We start from the raw sequence: 22,502 nt of genomic DNA on the forward strand, positions 1-22,502 counted from the left end.
AAAGTGTTAGCTGTGACAAATTTCATTACGTAACTGTATGAGTCGTATCTTGTTTATGCAATTACATTGTTGTCTAGGCTTTACTAATATTATTGACCTCACGAATCTTCTCGAATCTTCAGTATTATTCTCAATACCTTGAGAAGATAATTATTTAAAGTGCTAGATACAACTATGGTAACTTAGAAGGTAACGTCAGTGAATCATTCACTTATACTATTGTGATAAGTGTAGAGAAAAATAATTCGTCTTGTCAATTGGATTCCAAATTAAATGAATTAGCTCTGTGGATCTTTAACAAGAAAATATAATTATTTAGAGTTTCAGATAAAACTATGATATCTGATAGTGTAAAGAATGGTTCTAGTTACGTTTGACTTGTTTTCAACATATTATATTTAAAAAAGTAAATTGTGTACTGTCCATTTACTGTTCGAATTCATCCCCAACAAATCACAGACACTACTGTAGGAGAATCCACAGTTCACTTAAATCTAGAAACCCTGATACATAGTTGATGCAAAAATTGATGTCTTTTTGCTAATTACTTCATCACAACACTCATTGATCGTTTAAAAATCACGGACTTGTCGGTAAGAGGTGAGTCACCATTTGTATATAACTTTTTAAGACTTGCAGATTTCTGACCCCAATACTATGTACAACTAGATCAGCATTTAATACAAGATGTTTCCTGCTGTGAACCAATGTTCTTTGTCCAAATAAGTTAGACATTCAGGCACCGCTTATTCCACTTTCTAGCTTCAATCTCTTCCGGGTTGATCAAATTCACGAAACTACCAAAAAAATGTTCGGTAAAACGAAGTATATATATATCATTCCAGTAGATCAGTGAAAAGTCTGTGTGCTTCTAACGCTGAAAATGAGGTTTCAATACTCACTGTGAGAAAAACAGAGAAACACCATTGTATAAGCTTATACTTATCTTTTAGTATACTACATATATAGCATTTCATAAAATATGGGCATTTTTAAGTATTTCATATGAGAATAACTTTCCACAAGTTATTTTATGTGACCTAGAACACAAATATTGTTATTTCTTTCTCTTCCTTATATTACACTACACAAGTAGAGTAAAAATAAGCACCTAAGGCGATCACCACAGCGAAAATATTTATTACTGAAGTAAAAGATGCTACTTTTCTCTTTAATTGAGTTTTATTGTATTACAGATAGGATTTAGATTACAGAAATCAACAAAAGCTGATTTGGGCAGATGATAAAAAAGAATTCGTAGAACTAATTATTTTCTTGATTGTGTTTTTGTGAATTACACAAAAGAGTACAACTCAATGCAACTTTAAAAGAGCCAAAATTTACTTGGTTAGTTAGCCATTATAAACTTTTCATGGTGTATAATTAAATAGGAAATTTAATAACAGGGAAATTCCTGAAAACTTAATATAACGACCCTGACATTTCGTTAGCTTAAAGATTTGTCATATTCATGTTTGTTATTTATTGAACTTATAATTGGCCAGACGTGCTATCATTTCACTACTCACAAGAAACAGAAACATTCGTTTTGCTCTTTAAAAAACAAGCATCCAATATCTCTATACCTTTCTTCTTAATATATATTATCCACAAAAGTAACTTGTAGCATAATATCCATTCTACCTCTGTTTAAAATTGTAGGGCTTCGTTATTAATCATTATTACCTTGTTGCACACAAGTCTACAATACGCTCCAGTATTTGTCTGGTTTGTTTTGAGCTTCCCGCAAACCAACATGACGGTTAGGTTCGCTAGCCGTCCCTAATTAATAAGCAGTGATAAGACCAGAGGAAACGTAACTAGTCAACACCATCCACCACCAACTCTTTGATTACTCTTTTACCAACGAATGTCGGGATTGACCCTCACGTTATAACACCCCACGGATTAAGGGCTGGGCGATCCCCAGATTGAGAGCCGAGTACTTTAACCACCAGACTATTCCACGCCCAATTCTTCGTACTATGCACGAATGAGAAGTTTAATACACTTTCAGAAAAAATATGATTAAAATCATTTTATCCGCTATATGGAAATGTTTGTCACCTTAAAAACTAACTTGAGAGAACGTTTAGACAATATACTTGAAAGGCCTAGTTAAAAAACTGCATCTGTTCAAAAAGTTTTTCAACAACCTTAGAAATTATTCATTCAAAGGTATTTAAATTTTTACTATATACATACGAACTTTATTATACAAATAATATTCTTAATACTAGAAATAATCTTTCTGGTGTTCAGGTTTGTTTGTTTGTTTTTTTTAATTTCGCGCAAAGCTACTCGAGGGCTATCTGTGTTAGTCATCCATAATTTAGCATTGTAAGACTAGAGGGAAGGCAGCTAGTCATCACCACCCACCGCCAACTCTTGGGTTACTCTTTTACCAACGGAAAGTGGGATTGACCGTAACATTACAACACGCCCACGGCTGAAAGGGCGAGCATGTTTGGTGCGATCGCCTTAACACACTTGGCCATGCCGGGCCTCTGGTGTTCAGGAGAGTTTACTAAAAAAAGCTCTAAAGCGAAACATTGATGTCTAATTAAATAAAACCAACAATTTGATGTTATAAGGTCATTTATTTCTAGTATTAATAAGTCTTCTATACACCAATATGCAGTACAGAAATTAAATGAAAATACATTATTTAATATGTACGAAAAATTTTATTTTGGTACACTATAAGGTTAATTCAAGTGTCTGCAAACTACATCTGTAGTTATAAAATACTGCACATACAATAAGTTTATTTACCATATTATAATTATATCGTAGTTTCATTTCATAACACGACACAAAAGAAAAGCTGTTTACATAGGATAGGTTTACGGATAAAAAAAATTGGTGTGGGAAAATCAAATTTGCAAATATTGCCCTAACAAGGGTTACAATTTCAACAGTTTAAAAACACGACGATGCGAATTTTAATCTTACATACTTTAATTAGCCCAGATATTGGTATCAATACTGAGTAAGTTAATCATGGCATAAACTTGTTTCTACTGGCATCAAAACACGTTAAATGGAACATAAGAAACCCCATAATCCTAACCTGAGCACTTTCGAACAGTGGAACTTTCTTCATCAGGGGCAAACTTTATCAGAATTTCGTATGTCTGTTTTTAATTGATTTTTTTAACCTTCGTGTTTTCCTAACATCATGAAGACAATCAAAGTAATAGATGTCTTGGTTTCTTGGCAACGCAACTGTTACATCTGTCTTTACTGATTTGGGGTAATTAGGAAGCGTCGATCCTATAATACGTTGCAAAACCAAAAAAGGATAAGTTAATTTACCATGGTTCAAACTAATATTGAAGCATATACTAAAACAGAAGTCACTAACATAGCAGTAGAGTTGCTTAGCTGCTCTGTCTTCTTTATATATTAATGAAACACTAACGGAAACCATGGAAATAGAATTAGAGCAGCTAAATTAATTATCTTTGCTGAGCTATAAAATTCAGATTTTAATTACAACAGTGACGTCCATACTTTTAATCTTCTATCATAATGCTTTGCGTTTACACGTGTTCACGATCTATCTAGAAGTTGACGGGAGATAATAAATTTTAAAACTGATTTTAACAACCTTGATAACTTTTGTTTACTGAAAAGTATGATTTACTGTTACAAGTTTAGCAGAGGGGTTCTCTTTCACACGTACTCTCCTTTCCAGTATCATAAATTATGCTTTAATTATAAATCTTACTTAACTTGCAGTGACATAAAACCACGATCGACATTTTAAAAAAGATCTTCACTTTTCTTCACGATACTAAATCTATGAATACTCTGTGTATTTCTATACCAACATATTTCACGGTCCCACATGGCCAGTTGATTAGAGCGCTCGACATTATCTTAATCCTTTGGACAAATCTATGTTCTACAAGGATAGATTAGGGACGGCTAGCACAGATAGCTCTTGTGTAGTTTTGCGTGAAATTCAAAAACAAACAAACATATTTCATGTTTTTGTTATTAACATATTTTGCTCACTTCTTATTTGTACATATTTTAATGGTTACCTGTCATTTTACTTTTTGACTTTACAAACGTTATTTACGTCTTACATTGGCTTCAGTCTGGTCATCTCATAAGTTTCCCTTTCATTTCGTATTGCGGCACGCTCACTAGTATGCCTTCGGAGTTATAATACCAGTAAAAAGCAGATTTCAATTCCGGTAGTAGACAGAAAATATATGGCCCTTTGTGTAGCTATGAGCTTAAAAACAACATTTTACATTAGGTCGTTTTCACGCTTTTTTTTTGTACTGGCCGAAAAAAATAAAACAAAAGAATAACATGAACGAACTAGTCTTTTTTTCATCTTGCTTTGAGCTTTCAAGTTGATATTTGAGCCAAATGACATGTAAAGTGATTCACCTACACGTAATTTCGGGCCACAATGATTAAATCAAATTTACTTCCTGTTTTTCATTTTATATCCTCACTTTACATTTTATTCCCCCCTCACTGCTGACTCAGCGTCAAGTCAGAGGCCTTAATAAGGTCTCTTCTATTTCATAATAAGACATGATAGAGCCTTCTCTCTTGTATTTTATGATAAGATATGACAGAGCCTTATCTCTTGTATTTCATGTGTTATTGTTTGTTTGTTTTTTACTTTCTGATATGGTTTAAGTTGAAGATCAAATTCGAAGCTAAAACAAAGAATGCCATATAACGTAATCTATTAATGTTACTGATGATCATATGTTTAAAAACGTTCTTATTATTTGGGCGGTCGTGATCCAGTAATAGAACATCAAATGGTCACAAATTATGATGTTTAAAACCTATTCTGCAGATAGAGGTATGTGAAGGAAACTATTCATAGTTGTGATGTCAAATGTCATTATTTTCAGATCAGTCATTGAATTTAATTATTAATGTAGCTAGGCAGGCAATAGAACAGTTAAAAGCAAACGTTTTAATGAGACTGCTTAATGTTTTCTTTGTTAGAAGAAGACATCAAAATGCGTTTTCTCCCAGGTCTGTTACCAACATTGCCCATAAGCTAGAATGAAGTAATAATATCTCAAATACAAAATCATATTTATAAGGACATCATAATATCCCACCTGTTGTTGAAAACATTAATATGCTGACTATTTCAGATAAGTATCAGTTAAGAAAAACCCTGAAAATGACATTTTAAATTATCTTATATTTAGATGTATTTTGTTTATGTCAATAAAAGTTATACCCAAATTTTCTGGCTTTGAAATTTTATTTCGCTGAGAACCATTCTCGGTTTAAAAATGTCATAATTTTTTTAATTAAACAAAAATAAACTAAATAACATTTCAACATGGCAAATTGAAGAAATTGTTTTAAGTTCTAAAATAACAAGCTGGCATAATAAAGTATCATAATTTACAAAGCTTAACTTAACTTGTTTACAAAAGATTAAATTTACTTTAAATACAGAAATGTCATATGAAAACTTAACCAGTTAAGAAAAATAATGAAATATAATATTTTTATTGTTTAAATAGCTAAAATAATATTTAGTTAATCTGATTATTATTTGTTTATTGCTATGATAAGATGTCAAGAAATTTGGATATCTTTCGTCAATAAATCAGTTCGACATTTTAGATTCTTACACCAGATATATACAGAATAGTATGAATATCAGCTATTGATAAATGTTGATGTTACATGTGCTTTAAAAAACGTCTTTTTGAATTACATGGCATACCTTGATTATCTAATTATTTTTATTATGTTTTTTATAGATAATTTTCTATTGAGTAAACTTTATCTTATATTAACGGATGGAGCAGCATATTTAAAAAGAACTAGTTTATTTTGCTGCCATCTAGTAGCAAAAACTATCAGTTTATTAAAATTCCATTGCTTGTCTAAGCAGTTCAATTAAAATATTTCCTAATTTTATATGCACGACTATAGAACTTTCACATCATTTTTTTACGAGGTACTATTGCCCACTCTACATTTTCTTTCAGTACACGATATACATCTGTTTCATATATAAGTTATAAAAGTTTTATAAAAATTCGATGCCATTCGACTCGTCTTCTGGTTTGTCAGTTATTCTCAATGATAGTAAAGTGGATTTAAGTAAACCTAATAATAATAACTAAGTTGATTAGTTGGTTGTTTTTAAGGACAAATCTATGTAATGGGTTACCTGTGTTCTTTCCATGATAGCTATCGAAACCCGATTTTTAGCGTCCTAAGCTTACAAACTTACCACTGAGCTTTTTCTCGTTTGTATTTATGCATACAGCTACATAAAGGGTTATCTGTTTTCTGCTTACCAATGATTTTCAAAACTTGTTTCTCGCCTTCTCAGTCCATAGACGTGCCGCTGTGCCACTAGGGGTTAAAAATAATTGATGTTAAAATAAATAAATGTAATCATAATATTAATGCTATCCTAATTCTAACTCATAAACGACTTAAATAAAACGTATGATAATTAAATTTCACTTAATAAGTCTCGTTTACACCATAACGTTTGTTGTTCATACAGCTAGAAATATAAAAGCACCTAGACTTCTACTACGTCTGTCGTATTTCAACCAGCCTATTACGTCGTAGTATTTACGAAAGGCCTCATCGGTACTATATATGTCATATATAATGAGGTAGGTAAATCGAATTTCGAATAGTTTTTACTAATGAATAAGTTGAACCATAGGGATATGTTGTGGTCTAATGATTCCCGTTTATCTTTTTCTTTACTGACAGTGGACTATAAGTGTTAATTGTAAGTTATATTTTTTTGTTTTGATCTAAGTTCTTTGTATATAAAGGCCTGTTAATCATCATGACGATGTAATAATTATGAATGTTTTCGTGGTATATAGAAGTAGATGGATATTTTATAAACTAAAGTAACTGGTTAGTGATGAGTGGTAAATAACGAATGAGAGGTCAGTTCAATGCGAGAAAAATTAATCAGTGAAAGTTATCGCGTATATTTAATTACTCAATTGTTTAGCTATATAATTGTAGAAGTAAGTTTATGTTAGAAAGTTAAGCATAGTACCATCAGCGAAGGATTTATGTTGAAACATTATTTGTGAACATAGGCCTACAACTTTTGTTGAAGTGAAAGTTGCCTGTGTAAGCATTATATAAAATTAGAATAAATAAATTAATTCGTTTTTGTTAAGCAGAGTGAGCCTAACACAATTTTTTATTAAATAATCCAAAATAATCTGCCCAACACAAATTATAAAATACGTTAAAACAGTGTGAAGAAAACCACGTGATACTTTTTGACATACGTTGTTGTCTGGAAATAATCTAAGTAAATGGATCTTACTCACTACAAAGTGTTATGAATAAAATATTTATAAAGAGAACAATATGTTTTAATTAAAAGAGTTTATAATTAGTGAATGGAATATCAAGCCTCATAATCGATCAATGTATTTTTTTTTACAAGTTATACATTAGGCTCTCACAAATCACATAGAAATGTACTAAGGTACAAAACCAATTCTATTTCATGTAATTTTTTTGTGTAAAGACGTCTGTGCGATAAAGTGCACAAAGTGAAGCCACCCAATAAGAATATCCTTCATCAACAAATTAACCTATCATTTTAGGTTCTAATACCAAATCAGTACTGGAGAGCATTAATATCAGTAGTTAACAGAAGTCATACGTGTACTGATGAAAGTACACTATTATTTTTCAGTTGTCTCCTTTTATACATACAATATTTAAATAATTAAGCTTATAACTTATAAATACCTAATTATTTTAGAACTATTTTTCATAATTTGTAGATTTCTCTTGGTTAGATGTTAAAGATATTAAATTGTATTAACAAATAGCTCAGACGATTTGGAAAAAACTAATGTAGTTTGCTTCCATCTGGTGGCAGAGACTATAAGTTTTCTAACATTTTATCGTAAGGTTGACAAAATATCAAAAAGAGTTCAACTTTATTTGTTCTACATATTTTTTAATTTTACTTACACAATTATAAAGCTACTAAGAAACAGCATTATTTTGTACAAGATAATGGATACCTACAAGAATAAATAAGGTTCTTTACCATTTCTTGTTGGAGGTATTTATAGTACTCAGGTTTTTTTATATATATATATACACAGGTAATATATGTTGCATACACAACTTCTAAAACCTTTATAAATCATTGGCGATGCCACAGAAATATATGCTATATATCGCAATATACGCTCTGTGTTTATGTTTTCATTTGAAATGAACAAGCAGTAGGTTTGGTTTCTTTTCAATTTCGCGCAAAGCTACACGAGAGCTAACTGCACGTGCCGTCCCTAATTTAGCAACGTAAGACTATAGGGAAGGTAGCTAGTCATCACTACCCACCACCAACTGTTGGACTACTCTTTTACTGATCGAATGGTGGAATTGACTGTCACATAATAATACCCCCACGGCTGAAAGGGCGAGCATGTTTGGTGTGAGAGGAGGTTGAACCCGCGACCCTCAGATTACAAGTAGCGTGTCTTAACCACCTGGCCATGTCAGGCCACAGCATTAGGGTTTCTTCTTTAGAGTAGCTTGGCAGACCAATGAATAAAGCTGTTATCATTTATATATAACTTGGTGGTGAACCGCATCTACTCTATACATTACTTTTGGTCCTATTGGATACTTACCAATTTCAGTATTTTAGTTTAATAAGTAAAAGTTCAATCGTAATTATAACACGATATACACTGCTGGCCAAAATCTTAAGGCCAATGGATATAAAGAAAAAATATACATTTTGCGTTGTTAGACTTAACCACTTATTTGAGAAAAGCTTCGAAAGATGAAAATAAGAAAAGGGAAAATAAAAATAAAAAAAATTTTAGCATTGAATAGAGAAAATGTGAACACTATGAAATTAGCTTAAATACTAGCTGGTCAAAAGTTTAAGACGGTACTGAAACGAAGCGTTAATCAGTAAACACGTAAAGAAATTTAGTCATTTGTGTTCAAGCATTAGCGTTGTCAACATCTCCCGCTGACATCTCCTGTGTTACATTGGGTAAAAAGATGGTAAAGGCTAAATATTTGACAGAGGCCGACCACTTGAAATTCTCCTTCCGTATCCCTCAGGGTCTTTTAAGAAATTTGCAACAGTAGTTTTACTACGCCTAGTCTCACCAGCGATGGCACGTTGAAAGAGACCTTGCTTTTGTAGCTTGACAATTTTGCCACGTTGAAACTCTGTCAACGTTTTAGCCTTTGCCATGTTTTTACCCAATGTAACACAGGAGATGTCAGTGGAAGGTATTGACAACGCTAATGCTTGAACACAAATGACTAAATTTCTTTACGTGTTTACCGATTAACGCTTCATTTCATTGTGGTCTTAAACTTTTGACCAGCTACTATTTAGGCTAATTTCGTAGTGTTAACATTTTCACTACTAAATGCTAAAAAAAGTTTTTTTATTTTTATATTCCCTTTTCTTATTTTCATCTTTCAAAGCTATACTCAAATAAGTGGTTGAGTTTAACAACACATAATGCATATTTTTTCTTTATATTCATTGGCCTCAAGATTTTGGCCAGCAGTGTATACAGATTCCTTGCGTTTTTGTTGTTGTTGTTTTTTGGCGTTTTTTAAACTATTATAACAAATGATACCAATTATACAGGTTTATAAATATTCAAGAAACGTAGTTTGTAATAAATATTGCATTATAACCTGAAGTTTATAAGCATAACTTAATACATACTGAATATTATATTTTAGTGGTGCCCAAAGGATATTAAAAGATCGAGGATAAATGAGAAAAAAAGAAGGGGCACTGAAACTGATAAACCATCGTCTTTGTACACTATATGTATTATGAAAAATAGCAGGGAGGATTGGTGCACTTTGAACATGAAAGCATTTAAAGCAGATCCCTTTGCAGTGAAAACTGCATTGTAGGGCTATTGTCGAGCTGCATAGAGTAAGATATGAAGTGATAAAATGGAAGGTAATGATGTGACGAAACTCCAAAATCATTTTAATATAATGTGTATTTGTTTTTTTTTAATTTCGCGCAAAGCTACACGAGGGCTATCTGTGCTAGCTATCCCTAATTTTGCAGTGTAAGACTAGAGGGAAGGCAGTTAGTCATCACCACCCAACGCCAACTCTTGGGCTACTCTTTTATTAACGAATAGTAGGATTAATCGTCACATTATAACGCTCCCACGGCTGAAAGGGAAAGAATATTTGGTTTGACGGGGATTCGAACCTGCGACCCTCGGATTACCACCTGGCCATGCCGAGCCATAATATAATGTACTCAACCTTCTGTAACTAGCTCAAAGAAAATGTGTGTACAGCAGGCATTTACACTTGATAATAAATTCTTAGAAAAGCTATAATATATAAAGTTTTAACTTTATTAAGATTCAATCACATGTGAGTCACACATTCAGATAACAGATAATTAAGACTAGGTTAATATTTAATCCATGTATTACAACTGATAATTTCATTTAATGTAAAAGTGAAACAATGTGACATTTGATCTGAGTAAAATTATTTCCAGGCTTTTTCACGGAAATATATATATCGATGTATGTCAGAAATATACAATGATAATACACATTTTCTTTTTGAGCAAATGAAGGGACATGAATATTTAAACATTTATTTGTATCTTCATAATAGCATCCATCTTCAACCCTGGATTAAGGCGTGGGCATACCGAGCTAAAGCCTAGGGCTCCAAGCTATAACTATAAAAGTATTACACGTAGAGGTTCTGTCTCTAGGGGCCCTCTATAAGTTGAAAAGCCTAAGGTGAATAAAACTCTTAATTCGGCTTTGTCCATCTTAGATAAAGTAACATCAGTAATGTTCTGCTTTGTTACTTTATATTTCCTATAAAAACTCGAAAGGTAAACTTATAAAATAAACTATCAGATTTATTTGCTATATTTAAGCTAAGAAAACTTGAAGTTTCACGCAGTTTGTAGATTGCAAGGTAGCGTAAAGAAAATAAAGCTGTAAGGAACCAGAAATTTTCCTTTAAGATAAAATTGGCATAACGTTTAACAAGGTCCATTTTATATTTGAAATACTTATGCTGTAAAAACCCTAAAAATAAACATGTATTTATAAATTATAGAAACCTAAACTGTATAGGTTGTTGGCACTTTATCGTATGTTTCCCCATATAGATCTTTATAGCTACCAATTATACACATTATGAGTTATGATTGGCTCATTAAAATTTTTATTCTTGATTACGAGAAACCCACTTGAAATAAAAATGTATCTCAGAACGGCTGGTATGGGTATTAACACTTTTATTGATAAGGAGAGAACAACGTTTCGACCTTCACAGGTAATCTTCGGGTAAACCTTTTGTTCTCTTTGTTATTGTTGTAAAATCCATCAGAAAGAGAAAATTTGCAAGTGGCCGTTGCCGGACACATCTCTTAGGGACGAGAGTATAAATGGGCAAGGGACTGTAGGGGGCACTGCAATTGTATGTTATGTTATTAATTAGTATAGGTATAAAGGTGTTTCTTTATATTGGTTTAATTTCAGTTTTAGTTGCTTTATAAGTAGGGCTTCTTTGACTTTGCGTTTGTTTACATTTGTTTTCCTACTTAGTATGTGGGTGTTTTCTATGGTTATATTGTTACTATGTTACATAGTATGTACTTTAGTTTTGTGCCTGGTTTTTGAATAAATTAATGGTGATATATATTTGACTTTAAATATATTCTTAATCAACTAAATCATAAAGCCTTAAAGGACAGTTTTGATATAATCTCTCTCTTCACAGAAGTTCCCACAACTGAAGCCCGCAAGATAGCCTTAGAATTTTATATCCAAGACCCCAACCCATTGATACACATTCCCAATAACCAATTAACAGCCCTTATAAAATTCACTACCACTAAAACTACATACGAATAAATAGCCTAAGTATGGGGAATCCCGTGTCACTAATTCTAGCCAACATTTTCATGACACAGATTGAATCTCAAGCGATCAATTCAGCCTTACACCTACCACTATACTGGCACAGGTATGTTGATGATACAATTGCTGGATTCACATCTACAGAACACACACTTAGTGTTTTTAAATCACTTAACTCAATACACCCCAACATTAAGTTCAACTGTGAACAGATAAAAACTAGCCAAATAGCATTTCTTAACCTCAAGATCACTAGAATTGATACACAATTTAAAACAAAAATCCATAGAAAAACCACCCATACTAGACTACACATTCCCTGGGACTCAGCACATGAAACAAAACAAAAACTCAACATTATGAGAAACCAAATAAACACAGCCACAAAACTATGTTTAGCCAATAAAATTAACGATGAAATCAACAAAATAAAACAAAACTTTATCAACATCAATAAATTTTCTCAAAAAACCGTGAAAAAATTATACACACACACCTATACCGACAATAAACAAACAACAATAAATCCCAAGATACAACAAACAACAAAACCTTATATTGCTACATTACATATGTTCTCAACATTAGCGAAAAAATAACCAACATTTGGAAAAAACTTATAATAAAACACAAAATTCTAGTAATCAACAAATTTATTCAAAAACCAGGTACAAAAACTAATCTATACTATGCAAAAACTACACTGACAAACACAACACCAACATAATTTATAAAATACGATGCAACACCTGCACGACTTCTATATTGGAAAAACAAGCAGAAAAATGGAAACTATATTCAAAGAACACAAAAAAACACCACACGTTTTTGAACACTGTAAATCAAATAAACACAACATAACCATAGAAAACATCCAGATATTAAGTAGGGAAACAAATATAAACAAACGCAAAATCAAAGAAGCCCGACTTATACAGCAACTAAAACCAAAATTAAACTAATAAAAGGAGCACCTTAATACCAATACTAATTAAAAACGTAACATTCAATTGCAGCGCCCCCCCCCCACAATCCCTTGCCCCGAGATTATACTCTCGTTCCTAAGACGTGTCTACAAACGGTCACTGACAAACTCTCTCTATCTTAACCTGATGATGACCTAGGAAGGTCGAAACATTGCTCTCTCCTTATCAATAAGTGTTAATACCCATACCAGCTGTTCTAAGATAAAATATTTTTATTGTCAGAACGTTCTGTAACCAAAGCTAATGTATGTAATCAGATTTCGTTGTGTTACTGTTTAGCTTGAAAGGTTTTAGAAGTTCAGATAGTTAATTATCAGGTAAATATGAAACGGTTAATTCTCAACTAGTTTTTGATAAGACACTGTCTCTGTTAGGACAAGGTCAGAATTAAACAAATGGAAATGTCCAAATATTTTTTTATTTCAATAAATGTTTTCGTTTTGTACTCGTGAAATAAACATGGAACTATACAAACTAATTTAATTTATCATAGACTGAAATGAATGTTGTTGGTCCTGGAAGCACAGCTACAACAAAAGATCCGTAGAGTAAATGCAACTAAAAGAAGTTTTACAAAGGGATATGGCACCCATAAGAAATAAGAGCCCCCTTTAACAGTAAGAACTGGAGCCCCCTGGTAGCCTTGAAATATTTCCATTCGAATCATAATATTTTCTCAATTTTAGCACGACCGTTTCTTTTCAGTTCAATTACCAGAACTATTAATCAAATTAAAAATCTTGCCACCAGTAGCATAATGGTGTGTCTACAGACTTATTATATGAAACTCGTGGTGGGCAGAGCACAGATAGACCTTTATGTAACTTTGTGCTTAATAAAGAATAATAATTAAAAATCGTGCTCTTGTTGTGAGTTTCTGGTCCTCTAACCGGAGTTTCAATACATTAAACGCCGCAACATCGCTCTTTCATAAAATATTTTTAAAGTGTAATTACCAAACGTCATAACAAACAATAAGAGGCACTAGTTAGTTAGTTATCATCATTAGATTCCATCTAGGAACATAGGGCCGCAATCGCTTGCGGATTCTTCAACAAGTATTTAAGTGAGCAGGTTGTTAGCCCACTGCACCGAGCCGTCCCTAATTTAGCAGTGTAAGACTAGAGGGAAAGCAGCTAGTCATCATCACCCACCGCCAACTCTTGGGCTACTCTTTTACCAACGAATAGTGGGATTGACCGTTACATTATAACGCCCCACGGCTGAGAGGGCGAGCATGTTTGGCGCGACGCGGGTGCGAACCCGCGACCCTCGGATTACGAGTCGCACGCCTTACGCGCTTGGCCATGCCAGGCAAGAGGCACTAGTATAAGTCAATAATTCTTCGAACTTATACTTAACCATTCATTTTTGGCAAATGAATACCTCTAACAAGAGACATTCTAACGGAGGAAAAGCACGTGGGTCAGAGAAATATAAGATTGATATGCGACCCCTGTGAACAATTTTATTTCAAGCTCAGCTGAGTAAAGTTTACTCAAAAATTATGTTGCTATGAATATGCTCTACGTTTGTTTGATTTTTGTTTGTTTCTGTTTTTCAGACCACACTGATATTGGGATGTCAGCTGTCTTCACTGCACGTACAGTTACGACAAAAAGTGTTCGAACCCCTGCGTCATGAGTAGTTTTTTTTTCTCATAACTTAAAAAGTATCACGATTAGGATAATGAAACTATGTTATATTATAAATATTATACTAACACACATCTACATAAGCTTTTATGTAAATTGAACGACAAATACACTGTTTATAAACAAATAACCAAACATAGGAGGGGCAGAAAGTGTTCGTGCGTCTGCTTTAATGGTCACTTGTGTAGCTTTTCGGGTGAATTACTTGGCGCAATCTCTTCTCATAGCCCTCCATGATCGTTTGACAGTACTCGACTGGTATTTTCTTCCATTCTTGTTTACAGAAGACCTCCAACTCTTGCAAGATTTTCGGATGACGCTGATGAACCCTGGTCTTTAACTCATGCAAAACGTTTTCAACTGGGTTGCGATCGGATGACTGTGATGGCCGCTCCAGAACGCGTATATGGTTCCTCTGCAACCAGGATTGCACATATTTCGATGTGTACTTAGGGTCGTTGTCGTGCTGGAAGATTCAACGACGCCCAAGCCGCAAGTTCCAAGCATCATTCTTGATATAAGTACCTAATATATCAACATACTCTTCTTTTTTCATTATTCCGTTGACGCGGGGAAGGCTGCCTACACCAGAAGAGCTGAAAAAACCCCATAGCATGATTAAGCCACCTCCGTGTTTAACTGTAGGGACGGTGTTCTTTGGAAGATTTCTTTTTCCCTTCTTACGGAAAATATTGCGAACATCGTTGTGGCCGAAAAGATCGATTTTAGTCTCGTCTGACCAAAGAATACTCTTCCAATAGGTAAAGGGTTTATTTACATGCTTTCTTGAATACCTCAATCGTGCTTCTAAATGAACAGGCTTTAAATATGGAGTTCTAAGAGGACGGCATGCTTTGAACCCAGAATAGCGTAACATGTTCGTAACTGTAGAGGTGCTTACTTCAACCCCAGTTTCCCTTATCAGTTTCTGCATGTCATTACGTGTTAAACGAGAGTTTCTACTAACTTCTCTGAGAACCTTCCTCTTGGTTCTCTCTGGAATTTTGGTGGGGCGTCCGGAACGAGGGAGGTTAGCAGTTGATCCTGTACGCTTAAACTTGGTAATTATGTTTTGAACATTAGATTTGGGTACATAAAGTTGTGTAGCAATACCGGAAAGGGACACACGAGACTTGTATTTTACAATAATTTGTTTTTTTTAAATCACTGGACCGTTGTTTCCTGTTCGCCATGATGACCAAACAGATAATGACGGAGACGGCGCTAAATTACCGGAAGTAAATGTTTTGCTGGCTAAATTCCAATAATTATGAACCCAGTGTTTGGTTCTGGAATGGTATAATGTAGTTTATTCGCCAAACTAAACAAACGTTTTACGGGAATATCAGTTTTTTCACACATTCTGAAATGTACAAACACTTTCTGTTCCTCCTATTTTTGGTTATCTGTTAATAAACAGTTTAATTTCCATAAAAATGTATATAGATGTGTGTTAGTATAATATTTATAATGTATCACACGCCTATTAGTTTAATTGTGACACGTTTTAAGTTGTTATGAGCAAAAAACTACTCGGGACGGAAGGGTACGAACACTTTTTATCGTAACTGTATCTTATTCTTCTAAGTCCGTAGATCTACTACTGACCCACTGGAACACGTGTTCTATATCTTGCTACTAGTAACTAAATTTAAACATGGAAAGAACATAAATGGTTTCGAATGCTGAATACAATTTACCAAATTATAATGTTGTACTTGCAAAAATTAAGCTTGAAAATGTTGGCCAACTGAACGGTTTTTATCCTTAATCCTTTGTTAGCCATCTTTTTATTCCAAAACAAATAATTCATCTGGAAGCCACTACATGGTAATACTTATTAATCCATTTCGCCTGTGTTCCTTAAAAATGTGAGATTTTACTAAGTATCGTCATGAATATGGAAATGAATTTATCCCTCCTGGGGCTCAGGATAAATTCGAGAAAGAAATGTTCACAGAAATCACTCTATTACCACTACTCACATTGTAAATTAAGACTTTCGTATTCCGTAAGTATTACAATTGGTTTAGCTACAATCCCGAACTTTTACTTGAAGAGATACATTCGAGATGTATCGGTTAATTAATAGGTATAATGCGTCGGAGAATACTTACGTATACTGAAACATTGTTGGAGAAACATTATACAGGGACATAATTGATAATATTTATTTTTATTAAAACATTATTATCAGTTTGGTTTGTTTTAAACTTCGCGCAAAGCTACACGAGGACTATCTGCGCTAGCCGTCCATAATTTAGCAGTGTTAGATTAGAGGGAAGACAGCTAGTCACCACTACCCACAGCCAATTCTTGGGCTACTCTTTTACCACCGAATAGTGGAATTGACCGTAAAATTATAGCGCCCCCACGGCTGAAAGGGCGAGCATGTTTGGTGTGAAGGGAATTCGAACCCACAACCCTCAGATTACGAATCGAGTGCCTTAACCACCTGGCCATGCCCATTACTATCAAATACACCCAAATAAAATAATCTAAAACAAAATTAAATGTTTCTAAATTATATAGTTTGTTTTATGAAATTATGCTCATTACTTGCATAACTTGTTTACGCAGATTTCAAGATCACTAGTGAGTATGGGTATTCGTTTACTCTAAACGTCTCGATAAAATTTTTATTAAATAAATTTTGATTTTCTTGGATTAATTTTGTTCAATGTGGAGAAATAAATATATTTATATCTTTAATTTATAGATGGCGCAACTAGTAGTATTTTGAGCTACGGTCGGTGGTCATATAACGCTATTTTTAATACACGTTTTTATTAATATACATAAATATATATTCAATTATTTTTAATTGTGCATATTGAATTAAGTAGTACAGTTGAATAGCCCATTTTTTTACCTTTATGCTGAACTTTTTTGTTTCTCAGTACTTAATTATCTCTGTAATAGTAAAGTTTCAAAACTTTAGGTCTGCCCATCAGTTATTATGATAAATGCTTTCTAATTAAAATGCATTTGTTGTAATTACAGCTACTGAATTGTTTAAAACGTATAATTAATTTATAAGAACAATTTACTTATTCCATAAATAATAAAATACAGATTTACTATAAACATTTAAAATATCGTATCTCTTTATTCTGGATTACTTTGTATTTGCATAAACGATGCAAGTATGTAAGTAATAATAATAACGTTTACTTTTTAAATACAGAAGGGCAGTTAATAGTTTTAAAACTATTAATATTGCATTAATGATATCTGTAATATTTAACATTTAAAACACCAGACGTGACGCACTTGGCAAGGTGTCTGATTGACTGATAGGCATTATTCCTATCATTGTTCTGACCATTGTTGTTCTGCGAAATGCATTACCCGGAATATATTAGATTCCAAAATTTAGATCTTTTAACCATCCGTTTAAGCATTTGCTTGTGAACTTTTGAAAATAAAAACTGACAGTAATTTTTTCGAACGTCATGTGATAATCGTAAGTGATTTTGTCGGCTTTTGAAGTTATAGGAGTGGTTATTTGCTCCTACTCATTTTCGCGTAGTAGCTCAGCTGTAAGTCTAAAAACTTGTCTTGCTAAAAACCGTATTTCAGTACCAGTGGTAAGAAGAGCACAGATAACTCATTATGTAAAGTTGGGCTTAACAACAACCAAAACCAAATCCACTCGTCTTCAAGAATATGACGGTGTAGCAGTTAGGTTCTACTAGTCTTCATGTAGACTTGATCTAATCTTAATAACTTTTACTATTTACAGAAGTTCAGTATTTTGAATAATAAGAAATGTGAATTTAATACTCACGTTTCAGTGTATTTTCCTCAACAGTTAAAGAACAGGTGAAAGAGCCCTTTTTTCATAACTGGGAAAATTTTAGGAAAAAAATATGAATGTTGGTGAAAATGCATAGATGGTTTGTTGAAACGAAAACAAAAGCAGTAGAGAGTTTCTAACTAACATCTCCTTTAAGCACAAAATTAATTTAATACTGATTTTCAGATTTTTAATCCTTACCAGTATATACCACAAACAATAACGTTTTTGTATGTGTTATAATCTGCTATTGTTAGTAAAACACAGATTTCTGAATTAAGGACAATAAAAAAACTGTTTAAATATGCGCTAACACATTATTGCATAAAGTGTTCATATGCATATTCCTTGGCTTGTGTTCAGACTTAAGGATGCTAAAAGTTTTCATTGACTAACATGATTACGGAATTTTTTTAAAGAACACATTATGACATACCGAAAATATTATGAATATAATTTGATAAAATTACTTATTGTTGTTAAAAATGTGAGGAAATATGTTACTGGTGAAAAAATCAGCTCCTTATGGAATGTTTAGTCTCAATTTGGAGGAAGACATGACATTGGACTTGGGGAATAGGGCTGTCATCTAGCTCCAATATATACGGTACATTGATCACTGGTATTAGTGCAACCTTACAGGCATCTATAGACTTAGGGTATGTAAAGTAAGCTCTGGTGTGCACATATAGAAATTAGTGGAAATAAGTTGAAATGATGTCGTATCCTCGACCACTAAGTGCAAGGACGAGTATATCTCAAAGTCATCCACGGTCATCACAAATATATGAATGGTATTTATTGGCATAGCTGTTGTTTTCTTGTGTTGTTATTTTTTATAAAACATTCTTCATATCTCTATTTGTCATTTTTGTTAATGTAATTTATTTTTATAATTTATTTGTTTTTCCCTTTTATTTATGTCTATTGGCAAATCAGTAGTTTCTTATTTTTCAAGTAAAGTTTTCAATAAACATTTATACAGTGTTCACTGGTGTTTCTCCAATGCTGTTTTTTACGGTTAACTTGGTTCAAATCAGATGGAAAGGGTCGATTAGCGAGAAATGATCTCTGGTATACATGAAAATACAATGCTAGAAAAAAATACAATGCTAGAAAAATATACTGATAACTCTTCATGTGAGAAAATCAGACATCAGAAGCGTATTGAAATATTCAAAGTGTTAGATGTTATAAGGTGTAAATCTCATTAATGATATTCGATAACAGTGGAGTTGCTGAAAGGGTATTAAAGAAATCTCAATCATTGTTTCTTTGAGTTTCGTGTAAAGATACGCTGCGATAGTCGTTCCTAATTTGGCAGTGTGAGACTAAAGGGAATGTAGCTAATCATCACCATCCACCGCCAAATTTTGGGCTACTCTTTTACCAACAACTAGTGGGATGGACCGTAACTTTATAACGCCCACACGACAGACAGGGCGAGCATGTTTGATGTGACAGGGATTCGAATCCGTGACTTTGAGATTACGAGGCGACCGTCCTAACCACCTGGCCATGCTGGGCCCATCTTATCCATACGTAGTTTGTTAGCTAAGTTGATTTATTAAATTTCTTTATAGTACTAAAAAATATGTTTGTTTGTTTTTTCATTTTGCATCTAAATTAGGTCATGTGACAAAAACCTATTCAATGAATCCTTCACTGACGCTTAACCCTTTCACAACAAATGTCATTTAAGTGTAGTAAATAATATTTGGGGAATTTATTACAAACACGAGATAGTGAATAAAATCAACAAGCAAATTATATGCTGGTGTTTACAATTTTAATACTTTCTTAAAAACAGACATGGTAGAATCTAAAGTTCTAAAGTCGCTGTAAATTTTCTCATAACTTTGAATATATAATTACTTGTATTTTTAGTTTGCTTAAATTAATCACGTCAGGTGGCATTGATTAACTGTGAATATACAGATCCTCAATTAAGTCAACATCTAACGTGATTAACTCAGCTTCAAAATGTTTTAATACATAAGAAAGAAAACTTCAAAACTGAAAAGTGCCTTACACTAATTTCAGTTAAAACAATAAACTATGAAGATTGCTTTATGTGAATTACGACATAAATATTTATAAAACAAGGTATAATATGCAGTACCTTTTATGAAACACATAAGTTATTAGATCCACCATTAGACTTTTTGATATTTAATATTTTTGACCAGAACTACAGTCCAGTATGCTAATTACTACAGGCCACACCAGACCCGTCATAATAAAGATGATTTTTACGTGAGTTTCGTCTAAATCTATATTATGAAAGCATTCCAAGAGCGAATCGAGTGTGCAGACTTTCCCATCTCTAAAAAATGTTTTGAAGTATGTAATACCTTCCAACATGGAAGGTATTACACATGATACTAACTTAGAGGAGTGTCACAGTCTCGAGCTGTAGCATATGAGAGCGACATGTTCTTAATATCTGTATTTGGTTTCTGTCAAATCCCAGATGCAGTGTAAAGCTACCACAGAATGCTTACAGCTGTAAGAATCTGTCAGCCCCTTCCCGGAAGATATTCATAGAACAAGATCGTTAAACTACATAGAGCCACAAGACACGTGTTTAAAGAAAAGAAGTTTCGTGGATGTATGATTTCGCACACCAAAGCATTTAAGCCTTAAGTGATCTCAGATGCCACATTCCATAACAAACCAGAACAATACTTCCATCTGCAAAGTAAAGACTATAGTTACCGAAAGAGCGTTACCTTACTCAAAAATGCTTTGTGATGGTGTTTGGCATATCTTATGACACTGTTAACAAGATAACATAAACAAGTAAGCGAAGTTGGTGAGGCCTCCCCACCTTTCACGAAAAATTGTTATAATGTGAATTTTGTTGTCAGTCAATTGTAATCAGAATGAGCATTAGCGACACCGGGGGGGATAATCCCAAGTGCAACATCTGATTTGAAATATAGCGTTTATAGAATACCATCAACCCTTAATAATACAAAACGCAACTTGAATTCCACATTTTTTATGTTAAATTTATAATCGGCAAAAGTGGGTAAGACTGACCAAAACTTAAAATAGATAAACAAAGATAGTGTATAATGATTTCACAGGATTTCAGAAAATGACCATCCTAACGTCTAACATAAATCTGTAAAGGTTTGGGAAGTGTTTTCAAACAACTAATTTAATTTCAACATCATGCTTACTGAACCATAAAGTCAGACCTCGGATTGAATTATCTTTATAGAAATGAAATGAGTATAAGATAATATTACACTAAACAAAATGTTGCTGAATTGCTATGTAAGTCATGAAGCATTGAGACCTTATGTAAAAAATTAACTGAAACTATTTATTCTTATAGGAGTCAAACGCACACTTCTTAAATTGAGTGATAAATTTACGTAGCGTATGTGTGTGTGTTTTCTTATAGCAAAGCCACATTGGACTATCTGCTGAGCCCACCGAGGGGAATCGAAACCCTAATTTTAGCATTGTAAATCCGTAGAAATACCGCCGTACTAGCGGGGGGGGGGGTAAATTTGCGTAGCAATTGTAATATCAACGGTATAACAAGACGAATTCCAGAAATCTTGATACTCGTAAGGTGAATACTGTACTTCGCCGTAACGAAATACGAGCAGTTTTGTTTATTCTTGAGTGTACTAAAACATTAAAAATATTATTGTACATAAACGTAAAAACATAACTCAAGATAGTGTTTATTAAACTCATTGAAGATGAAAAACCAAAAACACAGTTTTCTGCTTTAAGGTTTCAAATAGGTATATTGCACACTTGGCCAATCAATAAACTGACACATAACTGCTTGGAAAACAATACAACAATCAAGATAAAAACATTATGTCCTTTAAAATTGATATTAACTAGCAGTGACATATCGATATCAAAGATCAATAGTCATTTCACCTAAGAAATACAAAATTTAACAAATTATTTCTAAAAATTTTTGTTGCGACTTAAATCACATTTTGTATGTGTGTAAATATATATACATATTTATAAACAAATAACGCTAATGTTATATAGTACATTAAATGTGTACAGGCTATTAAATCATCAGTATATAACAATGATGAAAGTCGTATATAAACCGAAATGAGTCTTAAAATATGGGATTCAAACCTAAAACCAA

The 22,502-nt window shown here is 33.0% G+C and overlaps 1 long non-coding RNA gene across 2 annotated transcripts in view; it reads right to left on the reverse strand.

Annotated features, from left to right (window-relative positions):
- Positions 1–486: 486 nt before the first annotated feature.
- Positions 487–22,502, reverse strand: part of LOC143246356 (uncharacterized) — a 36,996-nt gene continuing 14,980 nt past the window's right edge. The window contains exons 2-3 of one of the 2 annotated variants that reach the window (XR_013025922.1): positions 6,315–6,372; positions 487–797 (exon numbers count right to left, since the gene is read on the reverse strand). This is a non-coding gene — a long non-coding RNA (uncharacterized LOC143246356). Of the gene's footprint in view, positions 902–6,314; positions 6,373–22,502 lie in introns of both variants that reach the window. The other variant, XR_013025923.1, reaches the window with a different exon arrangement.

This window comes from Tachypleus tridentatus, chromosome 3 (genome assembly GCF_004210375.1).
Source record: "Tachypleus tridentatus isolate NWPU-2018 chromosome 3, ASM421037v1, whole genome shotgun sequence".
NCBI classification, from domain to species: Eukaryota; Metazoa; Arthropoda; class Merostomata; order Xiphosura; family Limulidae; genus Tachypleus; species Tachypleus tridentatus.